At 46.2% G+C, this 15,000-nt stretch overlaps 11 non-coding genes and 47 pseudogenes across 11 annotated transcripts; all 58 read left to right on the top strand.

Moving 5' to 3' along the window:
* Window positions 1-54: 54 nt before the first annotated feature.
* Window positions 55-173, top strand: LOC142134697 (5S ribosomal RNA; annotated as a pseudogene).
* Window positions 174-254: 81 nt separating this feature from the next.
* LOC142134774 (5S ribosomal RNA) lies at window positions 255-373 on the top strand (annotated as a pseudogene).
* An 81-nt stretch (window positions 374-454) lies between these two features.
* Window positions 455-563, top strand: LOC142134808 (5S ribosomal RNA; annotated as a pseudogene).
* Window positions 564-646: 83 nt separating this feature from the next.
* Window positions 647-765, top strand: LOC142134744 (5S ribosomal RNA; annotated as a pseudogene).
* An 84-nt stretch (window positions 766-849) lies between these two features.
* On the top strand, window positions 850-968 carry LOC142134657 (5S ribosomal RNA; annotated as a pseudogene).
* An 82-nt stretch (window positions 969-1,050) lies between these two features.
* LOC142134830 (5S ribosomal RNA) lies at window positions 1,051-1,169 on the top strand. The gene has a single exon (XR_012687109.1). It is a non-coding gene; the product is annotated as a 5S ribosomal RNA (ribosomal RNA).
* Window positions 1,170-1,249: 80 nt separating this feature from the next.
* LOC142134736 (5S ribosomal RNA) lies at window positions 1,250-1,368 on the top strand (annotated as a pseudogene).
* An 81-nt stretch (window positions 1,369-1,449) lies between these two features.
* On the top strand, window positions 1,450-1,568 carry LOC142134850 (5S ribosomal RNA; annotated as a pseudogene).
* A 272-nt stretch (window positions 1,569-1,840) lies between these two features.
* Window positions 1,841-1,959, top strand: LOC142134677 (5S ribosomal RNA; annotated as a pseudogene).
* A 272-nt stretch (window positions 1,960-2,231) lies between these two features.
* On the top strand, window positions 2,232-2,350 carry LOC142134698 (5S ribosomal RNA; annotated as a pseudogene).
* Window positions 2,351-2,430: 80 nt separating this feature from the next.
* LOC142134720 (5S ribosomal RNA) lies at window positions 2,431-2,550 on the top strand (annotated as a pseudogene).
* A 460-nt stretch (window positions 2,551-3,010) lies between these two features.
* On the top strand, window positions 3,011-3,129 carry LOC142134759 (5S ribosomal RNA; annotated as a pseudogene).
* An 84-nt stretch (window positions 3,130-3,213) lies between these two features.
* Window positions 3,214-3,332, top strand: LOC142134732 (5S ribosomal RNA; annotated as a pseudogene).
* An 81-nt stretch (window positions 3,333-3,413) lies between these two features.
* LOC142134632 (5S ribosomal RNA) lies at window positions 3,414-3,532 on the top strand (annotated as a pseudogene).
* An 81-nt stretch (window positions 3,533-3,613) lies between these two features.
* Window positions 3,614-3,733, top strand: LOC142134684 (5S ribosomal RNA; annotated as a pseudogene).
* Window positions 3,734-3,814: 81 nt separating this feature from the next.
* On the top strand, window positions 3,815-3,933 carry LOC142134847 (5S ribosomal RNA; annotated as a pseudogene).
* An 84-nt stretch (window positions 3,934-4,017) lies between these two features.
* LOC142134840 (5S ribosomal RNA) lies at window positions 4,018-4,136 on the top strand. The gene has a single exon (XR_012687118.1). It is a non-coding gene; the product is annotated as a 5S ribosomal RNA (ribosomal RNA).
* A 282-nt stretch (window positions 4,137-4,418) lies between these two features.
* LOC142134776 (5S ribosomal RNA) lies at window positions 4,419-4,527 on the top strand (annotated as a pseudogene).
* Window positions 4,528-4,607: 80 nt separating this feature from the next.
* On the top strand, window positions 4,608-4,726 carry LOC142134678 (5S ribosomal RNA; annotated as a pseudogene).
* Window positions 4,727-4,813: 87 nt separating this feature from the next.
* Window positions 4,814-4,932, top strand: LOC142134663 (5S ribosomal RNA; annotated as a pseudogene).
* Window positions 4,933-5,013: 81 nt separating this feature from the next.
* LOC142134635 (5S ribosomal RNA) lies at window positions 5,014-5,132 on the top strand (annotated as a pseudogene).
* A 273-nt stretch (window positions 5,133-5,405) lies between these two features.
* On the top strand, window positions 5,406-5,524 carry LOC142134775 (5S ribosomal RNA; annotated as a pseudogene).
* Window positions 5,525-5,606: 82 nt separating this feature from the next.
* LOC142134833 (5S ribosomal RNA) lies at window positions 5,607-5,725 on the top strand. The gene has a single exon (XR_012687112.1). It is a non-coding gene; the product is annotated as a 5S ribosomal RNA (ribosomal RNA).
* An 84-nt stretch (window positions 5,726-5,809) lies between these two features.
* LOC142134683 (5S ribosomal RNA) lies at window positions 5,810-5,928 on the top strand (annotated as a pseudogene).
* An 80-nt stretch (window positions 5,929-6,008) lies between these two features.
* LOC142134673 (5S ribosomal RNA) lies at window positions 6,009-6,127 on the top strand (annotated as a pseudogene).
* An 81-nt stretch (window positions 6,128-6,208) lies between these two features.
* Window positions 6,209-6,327, top strand: LOC142134662 (5S ribosomal RNA; annotated as a pseudogene).
* An 83-nt stretch (window positions 6,328-6,410) lies between these two features.
* On the top strand, window positions 6,411-6,529 carry LOC142134793 (5S ribosomal RNA; annotated as a pseudogene).
* Window positions 6,530-6,611: 82 nt separating this feature from the next.
* LOC142134756 (5S ribosomal RNA) lies at window positions 6,612-6,720 on the top strand (annotated as a pseudogene).
* Window positions 6,721-6,800: 80 nt separating this feature from the next.
* On the top strand, window positions 6,801-6,919 carry LOC142134600 (5S ribosomal RNA). Its single transcript, XR_012687079.1, has one exon. It is a non-coding gene; the product is annotated as a 5S ribosomal RNA (ribosomal RNA).
* An 81-nt stretch (window positions 6,920-7,000) lies between these two features.
* LOC142134758 (5S ribosomal RNA) lies at window positions 7,001-7,119 on the top strand (annotated as a pseudogene).
* An 82-nt stretch (window positions 7,120-7,201) lies between these two features.
* LOC142134782 (5S ribosomal RNA) lies at window positions 7,202-7,310 on the top strand (annotated as a pseudogene).
* An 80-nt stretch (window positions 7,311-7,390) lies between these two features.
* Window positions 7,391-7,509, top strand: LOC142134838 (5S ribosomal RNA). The gene has a single exon (XR_012687116.1). It is a non-coding gene; the product is annotated as a 5S ribosomal RNA (ribosomal RNA).
* An 81-nt stretch (window positions 7,510-7,590) lies between these two features.
* LOC142134613 (5S ribosomal RNA) lies at window positions 7,591-7,709 on the top strand (annotated as a pseudogene).
* Window positions 7,710-8,182: 473 nt separating this feature from the next.
* LOC142134836 (5S ribosomal RNA) lies at window positions 8,183-8,301 on the top strand. The gene has a single exon (XR_012687114.1). It is a non-coding gene; the product is annotated as a 5S ribosomal RNA (ribosomal RNA).
* An 81-nt stretch (window positions 8,302-8,382) lies between these two features.
* Window positions 8,383-8,491, top strand: LOC142134817 (5S ribosomal RNA; annotated as a pseudogene).
* Window positions 8,492-8,574: 83 nt separating this feature from the next.
* On the top strand, window positions 8,575-8,694 carry LOC142134798 (5S ribosomal RNA; annotated as a pseudogene).
* Window positions 8,695-8,776: 82 nt separating this feature from the next.
* On the top strand, window positions 8,777-8,895 carry LOC142134693 (5S ribosomal RNA; annotated as a pseudogene).
* Window positions 8,896-9,167: 272 nt separating this feature from the next.
* LOC142134604 (5S ribosomal RNA) lies at window positions 9,168-9,286 on the top strand (annotated as a pseudogene).
* A 270-nt stretch (window positions 9,287-9,556) lies between these two features.
* Window positions 9,557-9,675, top strand: LOC142134714 (5S ribosomal RNA; annotated as a pseudogene).
* Window positions 9,676-9,758: 83 nt separating this feature from the next.
* Window positions 9,759-9,877, top strand: LOC142134762 (5S ribosomal RNA; annotated as a pseudogene).
* An 82-nt stretch (window positions 9,878-9,959) lies between these two features.
* LOC142134740 (5S ribosomal RNA) lies at window positions 9,960-10,068 on the top strand (annotated as a pseudogene).
* Window positions 10,069-10,148: 80 nt separating this feature from the next.
* Window positions 10,149-10,267, top strand: LOC142134837 (5S ribosomal RNA). Its single transcript, XR_012687115.1, has one exon. It is a non-coding gene; the product is annotated as a 5S ribosomal RNA (ribosomal RNA).
* Window positions 10,268-10,348: 81 nt separating this feature from the next.
* On the top strand, window positions 10,349-10,467 carry LOC142134763 (5S ribosomal RNA; annotated as a pseudogene).
* An 82-nt stretch (window positions 10,468-10,549) lies between these two features.
* On the top strand, window positions 10,550-10,658 carry LOC142134791 (5S ribosomal RNA; annotated as a pseudogene).
* Window positions 10,659-10,738: 80 nt separating this feature from the next.
* On the top strand, window positions 10,739-10,857 carry LOC142134631 (5S ribosomal RNA). Its single transcript, XR_012687083.1, has one exon. It is a non-coding gene; the product is annotated as a 5S ribosomal RNA (ribosomal RNA).
* Window positions 10,858-10,939: 82 nt separating this feature from the next.
* On the top strand, window positions 10,940-11,058 carry LOC142134728 (5S ribosomal RNA; annotated as a pseudogene).
* A 272-nt stretch (window positions 11,059-11,330) lies between these two features.
* On the top strand, window positions 11,331-11,450 carry LOC142134815 (5S ribosomal RNA; annotated as a pseudogene).
* An 81-nt stretch (window positions 11,451-11,531) lies between these two features.
* On the top strand, window positions 11,532-11,650 carry LOC142134835 (5S ribosomal RNA). The gene has a single exon (XR_012687113.1). It is a non-coding gene; the product is annotated as a 5S ribosomal RNA (ribosomal RNA).
* Window positions 11,651-12,125: 475 nt separating this feature from the next.
* On the top strand, window positions 12,126-12,244 carry LOC142134777 (5S ribosomal RNA). The gene has a single exon (XR_012687097.1). It is a non-coding gene; the product is annotated as a 5S ribosomal RNA (ribosomal RNA).
* An 81-nt stretch (window positions 12,245-12,325) lies between these two features.
* Window positions 12,326-12,444, top strand: LOC142134640 (5S ribosomal RNA; annotated as a pseudogene).
* A 273-nt stretch (window positions 12,445-12,717) lies between these two features.
* On the top strand, window positions 12,718-12,836 carry LOC142134602 (5S ribosomal RNA; annotated as a pseudogene).
* A 270-nt stretch (window positions 12,837-13,106) lies between these two features.
* Window positions 13,107-13,225, top strand: LOC142134712 (5S ribosomal RNA; annotated as a pseudogene).
* Window positions 13,226-13,308: 83 nt separating this feature from the next.
* LOC142134788 (5S ribosomal RNA) lies at window positions 13,309-13,427 on the top strand (annotated as a pseudogene).
* Window positions 13,428-13,509: 82 nt separating this feature from the next.
* On the top strand, window positions 13,510-13,618 carry LOC142134772 (5S ribosomal RNA; annotated as a pseudogene).
* An 80-nt stretch (window positions 13,619-13,698) lies between these two features.
* LOC142134716 (5S ribosomal RNA) lies at window positions 13,699-13,817 on the top strand. Its single transcript, XR_012687091.1, has one exon. It is a non-coding gene; the product is annotated as a 5S ribosomal RNA (ribosomal RNA).
* Window positions 13,818-13,897: 80 nt separating this feature from the next.
* On the top strand, window positions 13,898-14,016 carry LOC142134727 (5S ribosomal RNA; annotated as a pseudogene).
* A 272-nt stretch (window positions 14,017-14,288) lies between these two features.
* LOC142134813 (5S ribosomal RNA) lies at window positions 14,289-14,408 on the top strand (annotated as a pseudogene).
* Window positions 14,409-14,489: 81 nt separating this feature from the next.
* Window positions 14,490-14,608, top strand: LOC142134641 (5S ribosomal RNA; annotated as a pseudogene).
* Window positions 14,609-15,000: the final 392 nt, after the last annotated feature.

Here is a 15,000-nt window from a genome sequence, read left to right as displayed (position 1 = left end):
CCTTCAATGCTGGTTTTGAGATGTATAAGAGATGTAGGTCATTAGAAAACCAATACCTACAGCCACACCACCCTAAACAAGCCCAATCTCATCTGCTCTTGGAAGCTAAGAAGGGCCGGGCCTGGTTAGTACTTAGATTGGAGACCACCTGGGAATTTCAGGTGCTGTAGGCCTTTTTCTTTTTCTCTCTTGTCCAGCTTCCTTCAATGCTGGTTTTGAGATGTATAAGAGATGTAGGTCATTAGGAAACCAATACATACAGCCACACCACCCTGAACAAGCCTAATCTCATCTGATCTTGGAAGCTAAGCAGGGCCAGACCTGGTTAGTACTTGGATGGGAGACCACCTGTTAATACCAGGTGCTGTCATCCTTTTTTTTTTCTCTCTTGTTCCGGCTTCCATCAATGCTGGTTTTGAGATGTATAAGAGATGTAGGTCATTAGGAAACCAATACCTACAGCCACACCACCCTGCACAAGCCTGATCTTGAAAGCTAAGCAGGGCCAGGCCTGGTTAGTACTTGGATGGGAGACCACCTGGGAATACCAGGTGCTGTAGGCCGTTTTTTTTTATTATCTCTTGTTCCGGCTTCCTTCAATGCTGGTTTGAAACATATAAGAGATGTAGGTCATCAGGAAACCAATACCTACAGCCACACCACCCTGAAAAAGCCCAATCTCGTCTGATCTTGGAAGCTTAGCAGGGCCGTGACTGGTTTGTACTTGGATGGGAGACCACCTAGGAATACCAGATGCTGTAGGCCTTTTTTTTTTATTATCTCTTGTTCCGGCTTCCTTCAATGCTGGTTTTGAGATGTATAAGAGATGTAGGTCATTAGGAAACCAATACCTACAGCCACACCACCCTAAGCAAGCCCAATCTCGTCTGATCTTGGAAGCTAAGCAGGGCCAGGCCTGGTTAGTACTTGGATGGGAGACCACCTGGGAATTTCAGGTGCTGTAGGCCTTTTTCTTTTTCTTTCTTGTGCCGGCTTGCTTCAATGCTGGTTTTGAGATGTATAAGAGATGTAGGTCATTAGGAAACCAATATGTACAGCCACACCACCCTGAACAAGCCCAATCTCATCAGATCTTGAAATCTAAGCAGGGCCGGGCCTGGTTAGTACTTGGATGGGAGACCACCTGGGAATACCAGGTGCTGTAGGCCTTTTTTATTATCTCTTGTTCCAGCTTCCTTCAATGCTGATTTTTAGATGTGTAAGAGATGTAGGTCATTAGGAAACCAATACCTACAGCCACACCACCCTAAACAAGCCCTATCTTGTCTGATCTTGGAAGCTAAGCAGGGCCAGGCCTGGTTAGTACTTGGATGGGAGACCACCTGGGAGTTCCAGGTGCTGTAGGCACTTTTTTTTTTCTCTCTTGTTCCGGCTTCCTTCAATGCTGGTTTGAAATGAATAAGAGATGTAGGTCATTATCAAACCATTACCTACAGCAACACCACCCTGAACAAGCCCAATCTCATCTGATCTTGGAAACTAAGCAGGGCCAGGCCTGGTTAGTACTTGGATGGGAGACCACCTGGGAATTTCAGGTGCTGTAGGCCTTTTTCTTTTTCTCACTTGTGCCGGTTTCCTTCAATGCTGGTTTTTAGATGTGTAAGAGATGTAAGTCATTAGGAAACCAATACGTACAGCCACACCACCCTGAACAAGCCTGATCTTGGGAGCAAAGCAGGGTTGGGCCTGGTTAGTACTTGGATGAGAGACCACCTGGGAATACAAGGTGCTGTAGGCTTTTTTTTTTTCTCTCTTGTTCCGGCTTCCTTATATGCTGGTTTTGAGATGTATAAGAGATGTAGGTCATTAGGAAACCAATACCTACAGCCACACCACCCTGAACAAGCCCAATCTCATCTGATCTTTGAAGCTAAGCAGGGCCACGCCTGGTTAGTACTTGGATGGGAGACCACCTGGGAATACCAGGTGCTGTAGGCCTTTTTTTTTTCTCTCTTGTTTCGGCTTCCATCAATGCTGGTTTTGAGATGTATAAGAGATGTAGGGCATTAGGAAGCCAATACCTACAGCCACACCTCCCTGAGCAAGCCTGGTCTTGGAAGCTAAGCAGGGCCAGGCCTGGTTAGTACTTGCATGGTAGACCACCTGGGAGTTTCAGGTGCTGTAGGCCTTTTTCTTTTTCTCTCTTGTGCCGGCTTGCTTCAATGCTGGTTTTGAGATGTATAAGAGATGTAGGTCATTAGGAAACCAATATGTACAGCCACACCACCCTGAACAAGCCCAATCTCATCAGATCTTGAAAGCTAAGCAGGGCCGGGCCTGGTTAGTACTTGGATGTGAGACTACCTGGGAATACCAGGTGCTGTAGGCCTTTTTTATTATCTCTTGTTCCGACTTCCTTCAATGCTGGTTTTTAGATGTATAAGAGATGTAGGTCATTAGGAAACCAATACCTACAGCCACACCACCCTAAACAAGCCCAATCTCGTCTGATCTTGGAAGCTAAGCATGGCCAGCGCCTGGTTAGTACTTGGATGGGAGACCACCTGGGAATACCAGGTGCTGTAGGCCTTTTTTATTATCTCTTGTTCCGGCTTCCTTCAATGCTGGTTTTGAGATGTATAAGAGATGTAGGTCATTAGGAAACCAATACCTACAGCCACACCACCCTTAACAAGCCTGATTTTGAAAGCTAAGCAGGGCCAGGCTTGGTTAGTACTTGGATGGGAGACCACCTGGGAATACCAGGTGCTGTAGGCCTTTTTTATTATCTCTTGTTCCGGCTTCCTTCAATGCTGGTTTTGAGATGTATAAGAGATGTAGGTCATTAGGAAACCAATACCTACAGCCACACCACCCTGAACAAGCCTGATTTTGAAAGCTAAGCAGCGCCAGGCTTGGTTAGTACTTGGATGGGAGACCACCTGGGAATACCAGGTGCTGTAGGCCTTTTTTTTTATTATCTCTTGTTCCGGCTTCCTTCAATGCTGGTTTGAAATGTATAAGAGATGTAGGTCATCAGGAAACCAATACCTACAGCCACACCACCCTGAAAAAGCCCAGTCTCGTCTGATCTTGGAAGCTTAGCAGGGCCGTGCCTGGTTTGTACTTGGATGGGAGACCACCTAGGAATACCAGATGCTGTAGGCCTTTTTTTTTTATTATCTCTTGTTCCGGCTTCCTTCAATGCTGGTTTTGAGATGTATAAGAGATGTAGGTCATTAGGAAACCAATACCTACAGCCACACCATCCTAAACAAGCCCAATCTTGTCTGATCTTGGAAGCTAAGCAGGGCCAGGCCTGGTTAGTACTTGGATGGGAGACCACCTGGGAGTTCCAGGTGCTGTAGGCGTTTTTTTTTTTCTCTCTTGTTCCGGCTTCCTTCAATGCTGGTTTGAAATGTATAAGAGATGTAGGTCATTAGCAAACCAATACCTACAGCAACATCACCCTGAACAAGCCCAATCTCATCTGATCTTGGAAACTAAGCAGGGCCGGGCCTCGTTAGTACTTGGATGGGAGACCACCTGGGAATACCAGGTGCTGTAGGCCTTTTTTTATTATCTCTTGTTCCAGCTTCCTTCAATGCTGATTTTAAGATGTATAAGAGTTGTAGGTCATTAGGAAACCAATACCTACAGCCACACCACACTGAACAAGCCCAATCTCATCTGATCTTGGAAGCTAAGCAGAGCCGGTGCCTGGTTAGTACTTGAATGGTAGACCACCTGGGAATGCCAGGTGCTGTAGGCCCTTTTTTTTTCTTTCTTGTGCCGGCTTCCTTCGATGCTGGTTTTGAGATGTATAAGAGATGTAGGTCATTAGGAAACCAATACCTACAGCCACACCTCCCTGAACAAGCCCAATCTCATCTGGTCTTGGAAGCTAAGCAGGGCCGTGCCTGGTTAGTACTTGGATGGGAGACCACCTGGGAATACCAGGTGCTGTAGGCCTTTATTTTTTATTATCTCTTGTTTCGGCTTCCTTCAATGCTGGTTTTGAGATGTATAAGAGATGTAGGTCACTAGGAAACCAGTATCTACAGCCACACCACCCTAAACAAGCCCAATCTCATCTGATCTTGGAAGCTAAGCAGGGCTGGGCCTAGTTAGTACTTGGATGGGAGACCACCTGGGAATACCAGGTGCTGTAGGCCTTTTTTTTATTATCTCTTGTTTCGGCTTCCTTCAATGCTGGTTTTGAGATGTATAAGAGATGTAGGTCATTAGGAAACTAACACCTACAGCTACACCACCCTGAACAAGTCCAATCTCATCTGATCTTGGAAGCTAAGCAAGACCGGTGCGTGGTTAGTACTTGGATGCTAGACCACCTGGGAATACCAGGTGCTGTAGGCCATTTTTTTTCTCTCTTGTTCCGGCTTCCTTCAATGCTGGTTTTGAGATGTATAAGAGATGAAGGTCGTTAGGAAACCAATACATACAGCCACACCACCCTGAACAAGCCTGATCTTGGAAGCTAAGTAGGGCTGGGCCTGGTTAGTACTTGGATGGGGGACCACCTGGGAATACCAGGTGCTGTAGGCCTTTTTTTTTCTCTCTTGTTCCGGCTTCCTTCAATGCTGGTTTTGAGATGTATAAGAGATGTAAGTCATTAGGAAACCAATACCTACAGCCACGCCACTCTGAACAATCCCAATCTCATCTGATCTTGGAAGCTAAGCAGGGCCAGGGCTGGTTAGTACTTGGATGGGAGACCACCTGGGAATACCAGGTGCTGTAGGCCTTTTTTTTTTTTTATTATCTCTTGTTCCGGCTTCCTTCAATGCTGGTTTTGAGATGTATAAGAGATGTAGGTCACTAGGAAACCAGTACCTACAGCCACACCACCCTAAACAAGCCCAATCTCGTCTGATCTTGGAAGCTAAGCAGGGCCAGGCCTGGTTAGTACTTGGATGGGAGACCACCTGGGAATACCAGGTGCTATAGGGCATTTTTTTTTCTCTCTTGTTTCGGCTTCCTTCAATGCTGGTTTTGAGATGTATAATAGATGTAGGTCAGTAGGGAACAAGTACCTACAGCCACACCACCCTAAACAAGCCCAATCTCGTCTGATCTTGAAAGCTAAGCAGGGCTGGGCCTGGTTAGTACTTGGATGGGAGACCACCTGGGAATACAAGGTGCTGTAGGCCTTTTTTTTTATTATCTCTTGTTCCGGCTTCCTTCAATGCTGGTTTTCAGATGTATAAGAGATGAAGGTTGTTAGGAAACCAATACACACAGCCACACCACCCTGAACAAGCCTGATCTTGGAAGCTAAGTAGGGCTGGGCCTGGTTAGTACTTGGATGGGAGACCACCTGGGAATATCAGGTGATGTAGGCCTTTTTTTTTTCTCTCTTGTTCCAGCTTCCTTCAATGCTGGTTTTAAGATGTATAAGAGATGTAGGTCATTAGGAAACCAATACCTACAGCCACACCACCCTAAACAAGCCCAATTTCATCTGATTTTGGAAGCTAAGCAGGGCCTGGCCTGGTTACTACTTGGATGGGAGACCACCTGGGAATACCAGGTACCGTAGGCCTTTTTTTTTTTCTCTCTTGTTCCGGCTTCCTTAAATGCTGGTTTTGAGATGTATAAGAGATGTAGGTCACTAGGAAACCAGTACCTACAGCCATACCACCCTAAACAAGCCCAATCTCATCTGATCTTGGAAGCTAAGCATGGCTGGGCCTGGTTAGTACTTGGATGGGAGACCACCTGGGAATAACAGGTGCTGTAGGCCTTTTTTTTTTATTATCTCTTGTTCCGGCTTCCTTCAATGCTGGTTTTGAGATGTATAAGAGATGTAGGTCACTAGGAAACCAGTATCTACAGCCACACCACCCTAAACAAGCCCAATCTCATCTGATCTTGGAAGCTAAGCAGGGCCAGGACTGGTTAGTACTTGGATGGGAGACCACCTGGGAATACCAGGTGCTGTAGGGCTTTTTTTTTTTCTCTTGTTTTGGCTTCCTTCAATGCTGGTTTTGAGATGTATAAGAGATGTAGGTCACTAGGAAACCAGTACCTACAGCCACACCACCCTAAACAAGCCCAATCTCATCTGATCTTGGAAGCTAAGCAGGGCCAGGACTGGTTAGTACTTGGATGGGAGACCACCTGGGAATACCAGGTGCTGTAGGGCTTTTTTTTTTCTCTCTTGTTTCGGCTTCCTTCAATGCTGGTTTTGAGATGTATAAGTGATGTAGGTCACTAGGAAACCAGTACATACAGCCACACCACCCTAAACAAGCCCAATCTCGTCTGATCTTGGAAGCTAAGCATGGCTGGGCCTGATTAGTACTTGGATGGGAGACCACCTGGGAATAACAGGTGCTGTAGGCCTTTTTTTTTATTATCTCTTGTTCCGGCTTCCTTTAATGCTGGTTTTGAGATGTATAAGAGATGTAGGTCATTAGGAAACCAATACCTACAGCTACAACACCCTGAACAAGCCCAATCTCATCTGATCTTGGAAGCTAAGCAGGGCCAGGCCTGGTTAGTACTTTGATGGGAGACCACCTGGGAATACCAGGTACATTATGCCTTTTTTTTTTTCTCTCTTGTTCCGGCTTCCTTCAATGCTGGTTTTGAGATGTATAAGAGAAGTAGGTCATTAGGAAACCAATACCTACAGCCACACCACCCTGAACAAGCCTGATCTTGGAAGCTAAGTAGGGCTGGGCCTGGTTAGTACTTGGATGGGAGACCACCTGGGAATCCCAGGTGCTGTAGGCCTTTCTTTTTCTCTCTTGTTCCGGCTTCCTTCAATGCTGGTTTTGAGATGTATAAGAGATGTAGGTCATTTGGAAACCAATACCTACAGCCACGCCACCCTGAACAAGCCCAATCTCATCTGATCTTGGAAGCTAAGCAGGGCTGGGCCTGGTTAGTACTTGGATGGGAGACCACCTGGGAATACCAGGTGCTGTAGGCCTTTTTTTTTTCTCTCTTGTTCCGGCTTCTATCAATGCTGGTTTTGAGATGTATAAGAGATGTACGTCATTAGGAAACCAATACCTACAGCGACACCACCCTGAACAAGCAAAATTTCATCTGATCTTGGAAACTAAGCAGGGCCGCACCTGGTTAGTACTTGGATGGGAGACCACCTGGGAATACCAGGTGCTGTAGGCCTTTTTTTTTTCTCTCTTGTTCCGGCTTCCTTCAATGCTGGTTTTGAGATGTATAAGAGATGGAGGTCATTAGGAAAACCAATACCTACAGCCACACCACCCTAAACAAGCCTGATCTTGGAAGCTAAATAGGGCTGGGCCTGCTTAGTACTTGGATGGGAGACCACCTGGGAATACCAGGTGCTGTAGGCCTTTTTTTTTCTCTCTTGTTCCGACTTCCTTCAATGCTGGTTTTGAGATGTATAAGAGATGTAAGTCATTAGAAAACCAATACCTACAGCCACGCCACCCTGAACAAGCCCAATCTCATCTGATCTTGGAAGCTAAGCAGGGCCAGGCCTGGATAGTACTTGGATGGGAGACCACCTGGGAATACCAGGTGCTGTAGGCCTTTTTTTTTTCTCTCTTGTTCCGGCTTCTATCAATGCTGGTTTTGAGATGTATAAGAGATGTAGGTCATTAGGAAACCAATACCTACAGCCACACCACCCTGAACAAGCTCAATTTCATCTGATCTTGAAAACTAAGCAGGGCCGCGCCTGGTTAGTACTTGGATGGGAGACCACCTGGGAATACCAGGTGCTGTAGGCCTTTTTTTTTTCTCTCTTGTTCCGGCTTCTATCAATGCTGGTTTTCAGATGTATAAGAGATGTAGGTCATTAGGAAACCAATACCTACAGCCACACCACCCTGAACAAGTCTGATCTTGGAAGCTAAGCAGGGCCGGGTCTGGTTAATACTTGCATGGGAGACCACCTGGGAGTTCCAGGTGCTGTAGGCCTTTTTTTTTTTCTCTCTTGTTTCGGCTTCCATCAATGCTGGTTTTCAGATGTATAAGAGATGTAGGTCATTAGGAAACCAATACCTACAGCCACACCACCCTGAACAAGCCCAATCTCGTCTGATCTTAGCAGCTAAGCAGGGCCAGCGCCTGGTTAGTACTTGGATGGTAGACCACCTGGGAGTTCCAGGTTCTGTCGCCCTTTTCTTTTTTCTCTCTTGTTCCGGCTTCCTTAAATGCTGGTTTGAAATGTATAAGAGATGTAGGTCATTAGGTAACCAATACCTACAGCCACACCACCCTGAACAAGCCCAATCTCATCTGATCTTGGAAGCTAAGCAGGGCTGGGCCTGGTTAGTACTTGAATGGGAGACGACCTGGGAATCCCAGGTGCTGTAGGCCTTTTTTTTTTCTCTCTTGTTCCGGCTTCTACTAATGCTGGTTTTCAGATGTATAAGAGATGTAGGTCATTAGGAAACCAATACCTACAGCCACACCACCCTGAACAAGTCTGATCTTGGAAGCTAAGCAGGGCTGGGGCTGGTTAGTACTTGGATGGGAGACCACCTGGGAATCCCAGGTGCTGTAGGCCTTTTGTTTTTTTCTCTCTTGTTTCGGCTTCCATCAATGCTGGTTTTGAGATGTATAAGAGATGTAGGTCATTAGGAAACCAATACCTACAGCCACACCACCCTGAACAAGCCCAATCTCATCTGATCTTGGCAGCTAAGCAGGGCCAGTGCCTGGTTAGTACTTGGATGGTAGACCACCTGGGAGTTCCAGGTTCTGTTGCCCTTTTCTTTTTTTCTCTCTTGTTCCGGCTTCCTTAAATGCTGGTTTGAAATGTATAAGAGATGTAGGTCATTAGGTAACCAATACCTACAGCCACACCACCCTGAACAAGCGCAATTTCATCTGATCTTGGAAGCTAAGCAGGGCCACGCCTGGTTAGTACTTGGATGGGAGACCACCTGGGAATACCAGGTGCTGTAGGCCTTTTTTTTTTTCTCTCTTGTTCCGGCTTCCTTCAATGCTGGTTTTGAGATGTATAAGAGATGTAGGTCATTAGGAAACCAATACCTACAGCCACACCACCCTAAACAAGCCTAATCTTGGAAGCTAAGCGGGGCCAGGCCTGGTTAGTACTTGAATGGGAGACCACCTGGGAATACCACGTGCTGTAGGCCTTTTTTTTTTTCTCTCTTGTTCCGGCTTCCTTAAATGCTGGTTTGAAATGTATAAGAGATGTAGGTCATTAGGTAACCAATACCTACAGCCACACCACCCTGAACAAGCCCAATCTCATCTGATCTTGGAAGCTAAGCAGGGCTGGGCCTGGTTAGTACTTGAATGGGAGACGACCTGGGAATCCCAGGTACTGTAGGCCTTTTTTTTTTCTCTCTTGTTCCGGCTTCTACTAATGCTGGTTTTCAGATGTATAAGAGATGTAGGTCATTAGGAAACCAATACCTACTGCCACACCACCCTGAACAAGTCTGATCTTGGAAGCTAAGCAGGGCCAGCACTGGTTAGTACTTGGATGGGAGACCACCTGGGAATACCAGGTGCTGTAGGGCTTTTTTTTTTTCTCTTGTTTTGGCTTCCTTCAATGCTGGTTTTGAGATGTATAAGTGATGTAGGTCACTAGGAAACCAGTACATACAGCCACACCACCCTAAACAAGTCCAATCTCGTCTGATCTTGGAAACTAAGCATGGCTGGGCCTGGTTAGTACTTGGATGGGAGACCACCTGGGAATAACAGGTGCTGTAGGCCTTTTTTTTTATTATCTCTTGTTCCGGCTTCCTTTAATGCTGGTTTTGAGATGTATAAGAGATGTAGGTCATTAGGAAACCATTACCTAAAGCTACAACACCCTGAACAAGCCCAATCTCATCTGATCTTGGAAGCTAAGCAGGGCCAGGCCTGGTTAGTACTTTGATGGGAGACCACCTGGGAATACCAGGTACCTTATGCCTTTTTTTTTTTCTCTCTTGTTCCGGCTTCCTTCAATGCTGGTTTTGAGATGTATAAGAGAAGTAGGTCTTTAGGAAACCAATACCTACAGCCACACCACCCTGAACATGCCTGATCTTGGAAGCTAAGTAGGGCTGGGCCTGGTTAGTACTTGGATGGGAGACCACCTGGGAATCCCAGGTGCTGTAGGCCTTTCTTTTTCTCTCTTGTTCCGGCTTCCTTCAATGCTGGTTTTGAGATGTATAAGAGATGTAGGTCATTTAGAAACCAATACCTACAGCCACGCCACCCTGAACAAGCCCAATCTCATCTGATCTTGGAAACTAAGCAGGGCTGGGCCTGGTTAGTACTTGGATGGGAGACCACCTGGGAATACCAGGTGCTGTAGGCCTTTTTTTTTTCTCTCTTGTTACGGCTTCTATCAATGCTGGTTTTGAGATGTATAAGAGATGTACGTCATTAGGAAACCAATACATACAGCCACACCACCCTGAACAAGCAAAATTTCATCTGATCTTGGAAACTAAGCAGGGCCGCACCTGGTTAGTACTTGGATGGGAGACCACCTGGGAATACCAGGTGCTGTAGGCCTTTTTTTTTTTCTCTCTTGTTCCGGCTTCCTTCAATACTGGTTTTGAGATGTATAAGAGATGTAGGTCATTAGGAAACCAATACCTACAGCCACACCACCCTAAACAAGCCTGATCTTGGAAGCTAAATAGGGCTGGGCCTGCATAGTACTTGGATGGGAGACCACCTGGGAATACCAGGTGCTGTAGGCCTTTTTTTTTCTCTCTTGTTCCGACTTCCTTCAATGCTGGTTTTGAGATGTATAAGAGATGTAAGTCATTAGGAAACCAATACCTACAGCCACGCCACCCTGAACAAGCCCAATCTCGTCTGATCTTGGAAGCTAAGCAGGGCTGGGCCTGGTTAGTACTTGGATGGGAGACCACCTGGGAATACCAGGTGCTGTAGGCCTTTTTTTTTTTCTCTCTTGTTCCGGCTTCTATCAATGCTGGTTTTGAGATGTATAAGAGATGTAGGTCATTAGGAAACCAATACCTACATCCACACCACCCTGAACAAGCTCAATTTCATCTGATCTTGAAAACTAAGCAGGGCCGCGCCTGGTTAGTACTTGGATGGGAGACCACCTGGGAATACCAGGTGCTGTAAGCCTTTTTTTTTTCTCTCTTGTTCTGGCTTCTATCAATGCTGGTTTTCAGATGTATAAGAGATGTAGGTCATTAGGAAACCAATACCTACAGCCACACCACCCTGAACAAGTCTGATCTTGGAAGCTAAGCAGGGCCGGGGCTGGTTAATACTTGCATGGGAGACCACCTGGGAGTTCCAGGTGCTGTAGGCCTTTTTTTTTTTCTCTCTTGTTTCGGCTTCCATCAATGCTGGTTTTCAGATGTATAAGAGATGTAGGTCATTAGGAAACCAATACCTACAGCCACACCACCCTGAACAAGCCCAATCTCGTCTGATCTTGGCAGCTAAGCAGGGCCAGCGCCTGGTTAGTACTTGGATGGTAGACCACCTGGGAGTTCCAGGTTCTGTCGCCCTTTTCTTTTTTCTCTCTTGTTCCGGCTTCCTTAAATGCTGGTTTGAAATGTATAAGAGATGTAGGTCATTAGGTAACCAATACCTACAGCCACACCACTCTGAACAAGCCCAATCTCATCTGATCTTGGAAGCTAAGCAGGGCTGGGCCTGGTTAGTACTTGAATTGGAGACGACCTGGGAATCCCAGGTGCTGTAGGCCTTTTTTTTTTTCTCTCTTGTTCCGGCTTCTACTAATGCTGGTTTTCAGATGTATAAGAGATGTAGGTCATTAGGAAACCAATACCTACAGCCACACCACCCTGAACAAGTCTGATCTTGGAAGCTAAGCAGGGCTGCGGCTGGTTAGTACTTGGATGGGAGACCACCTGGGAATCCCAGGTGCTGTAGGCCTTTTTTTTTTTCTCTCTTTTTTCGGCTTCCATCAATGCTGGTTTTGAGATGTATAAGAGATGTAGGTCATTAGGAAACCAATACCTACAGCCACACCACCCTGAACAAGCCCAATCTCGTCTGATCTTGGCAGCTAAGCACGGCCAGCGCCTGGTTAGTACTTGGATGGTAGACCACCTGGGAGTTCCAGGTTCTGTTGCCCTTTTCTTTTTTTCTCTCTTGTTCCGGCTTCCTTAAATGCTGGTTTGAAATGTATAAGAGATGTAGGTCATTAGGTAACCAATACCTACAGCCACACCAGCCTGAACAAGCCCAATCTCGTCTGATCTTGGAAGCTAAGCAGGGCTGGGCCTGGTTAGTACTTGGATGGGAGACCACCTGGGAATACCAGGTGCTGTAGGCCTTTTTTTTTTCTCTCTTGTTCCGGCTTCCTTCAATGCTGGTTTTGAGATGTATAAGAGATGTAGGTCATTAGGAAACCAATACCTACAGCTACACCACCCTGAACAAGCCCAATCTCATCTGATCTTGGAAGCTAAGCAGGGCCGTGCCTTGTTAGTACTTGGATGGGAGACCACCTGGGAATACCAGGTGCTGTAGGCCTTTTTTTTTTATTATCTCTTGTTCCGGCTTCCTTCAATGCTGGTTTTGAGATGTATAAGAGATGTAGGTCATTAGGAAACCAATACCTACAGCCACACCACCCTAAACAAGCCTAATCTTGGAAGCTAAGCGGGGCCAGGCCTGGTTAGTACTTGGATGGGAGACCACCTGGGAATACCACGTGCTGTAGGCCTTTTTTTTTTCTCTCTTGTTCCGGCTTCCTTAAATGCTGGTTTGAAATGTATAAGAGATGTAGGTCATTAGGTAACCAATACCTACAGCCACACCACCCTGAACAAGCCCAATCTCATCTGATCTTGGAAGCTAAGCAGGGCTGGGCCTGGTTAGTACTTGAATGGGAGACGACCTGGGAATCCCAGGTACTGTAGGCCTTTTTTTTTTCTCTCTTGTTCCGGCTTCTACTAATGCTGGTTTTCAGATGTATAAGAGATGTAGGTCATTAGGAAACCAATACCTACAGCCACACCACCCTGAACAAGTCTGATCTTGGAAGCTAAGCAGGGCCAGGACTGGTTAGTACTTGGATGGGAGACCACCTGGGAATACCAGGTGCTGTAGGGCTTTTTTTTTTTCTCTTGTTTTGGCTTCCTTCAATGCTGGTTTTGAGATGTATAAGTGATGTAGGTCACTAGGAAACCAGTACATACAGCCACACCACCCTAAACAAGTCCAATCTCGTCTGATCTTGGAAACTAAGCATGGCTGGGCCTGGTTAGTACTTGGATGGGAGACCACCTGGGAATAACAGGTGCTGTAGGCCTTTTTTTTTATTATCTCTTGTTCCGGCTTCCTTTAATGCTGGTTTTGAGATGTATAAGAGATGTAGGTCATTAGGAAACCATTACCTACAGCTACAACACCCTGAACAAGCCCAATCTCATCTGATCTTGGAAGCTAAGCAGGGCCAGGCCTGGTTAGTACTTTGATGGGAGACCACCTGGGAATACCAGGTACCTTATGCCTTTTTTTTTTTCTCTCTTGTTCCGGCTTCCTTCAATGCTGGTTTTGAGATGTATAAGAGAAGTAGGTCATTAGGAAACCAATACCTACAGCCACACCACCCTGAACATGCCTGATCTTGGAAGCTAAATAGGGCTGGGCCTGCTTAGTACTTGGATGGGAGACCTCCTGGGAATACCAGGTGCTGTAGGCCTTTTTTTTTCTCTCTTGTTCCGACTTCCTTCAATGCTGGTTTTGAGATGTATAAGAGATGTAAGTCATTAGGAAACCAATACCTACAGCCACGCCACCCTGAACAAGCCCAATCTCGTCTGATCTTGGAAGCTAAGCAGGGCCGGGCCTGGTTAGTACTTGGATGGGAGACCACCTGGGAATACCAGGTGCTGTAGGCCTTTTTTTTTCTCTCTTGTTCCGGCTTCTATCAATGCTGGTTTTGAGATGTATAAGAGATGTAGGTCATTAGGAAACCAATACCTACATCCACACCACCCTGAACAAGCTCAATTTCATCTGATCTTGAAAACTAAGCAGGGCCGCGCCTGGTTAGTACTTGGATGGGAGACCACCTGGGAATACCAGGTGCTGTAAGCCTTTTTTTTTTCTCTCTTGTTCTGGCTTCTATCAATGCTGGTTTTCAGATGTATAAGAGATGTAGGTCATTAGGAAACCAATACCTACAGCCACACCACCCTGAACAAGTCTGATCTTGGAAGCTAAGCAGGGCCGGGGCTGGTTAATACTTGCATGGGAGACCACCTGGGAGTTCCAGGTGCTGTAGGCCTTTTTTTTTTTCTCTCTTGTTTCGGCTTCCATCAATGCTGGTTTTCAGATGTATAAGAGATGTAGGTCATTAGGAAACCAATACCTACAGCCACACCACCCTGAACAAGCCCAATCTCGTCTGATCTTGGCAGCTAAGCAGGGCCAGCGCCTGGTTAGTACTTGGATGGTAGACCACCTGGGAGTTCCAGGTTCTGTCGCCCTTTTCTTTTTTCTCTCTTGTTCCGGCTTCCTTAAATGCTGGTTTGAAATGTATAAGAGATGTAGGTCATTAGGTAACCAATACCTACAGCCACACCACTCTGAACAAGCCTAATCTCATCTGATCTTGAAAGCTAAGCAGGGCTGGGCCTGGTTAGTACTTGAATTGGAGACGACCTGGGAATCCCAGGTGCTGTAGGCCTTTTTTTTTTCTCTCTTGTTCCGGCTTCTACTAATGCTGGTTTTCAGATGTATAAGAGATGTAGGTCATTAGGAAACCAATACCTACAGCCACACCACCCTGAACAAGTCTGATTTTGGAAGCTAAGCAGGGCTGCGGCTGGTTAGTACTTGGATGGGAGACCACCTGAGAATCCCAGGTGCTGTAGGCCTTTTTTTTTTTCTCTCTTGTTTCGGCTTCCATCAATGCTGGTTTTGAGATGTATAAGAGATGTAGGTCATTAGGAAACCAATACCTACAGCCACACCACCCTGAACAAGCCCAATCTCGTCTGATCTTGGCAGCTAAGCACGGCCAGCGCCTGGTTAGTACTTGGATGGTAGACCACCTGGGAGTTCCAGGTTCTGTTGCCC

This window comes from Mixophyes fleayi, unplaced genomic scaffold (assembly GCF_038048845.1).
Source record: "Mixophyes fleayi isolate aMixFle1 unplaced genomic scaffold, aMixFle1.hap1 Scaffold_574, whole genome shotgun sequence".
In the NCBI taxonomy this organism is placed as follows: domain Eukaryota; kingdom Metazoa; phylum Chordata; class Amphibia; order Anura; family Limnodynastidae; genus Mixophyes; species Mixophyes fleayi.
Note: the sequence above shows the minus strand (reverse complement) of the source record. Positions and strands in the feature narration are given on the sequence as shown.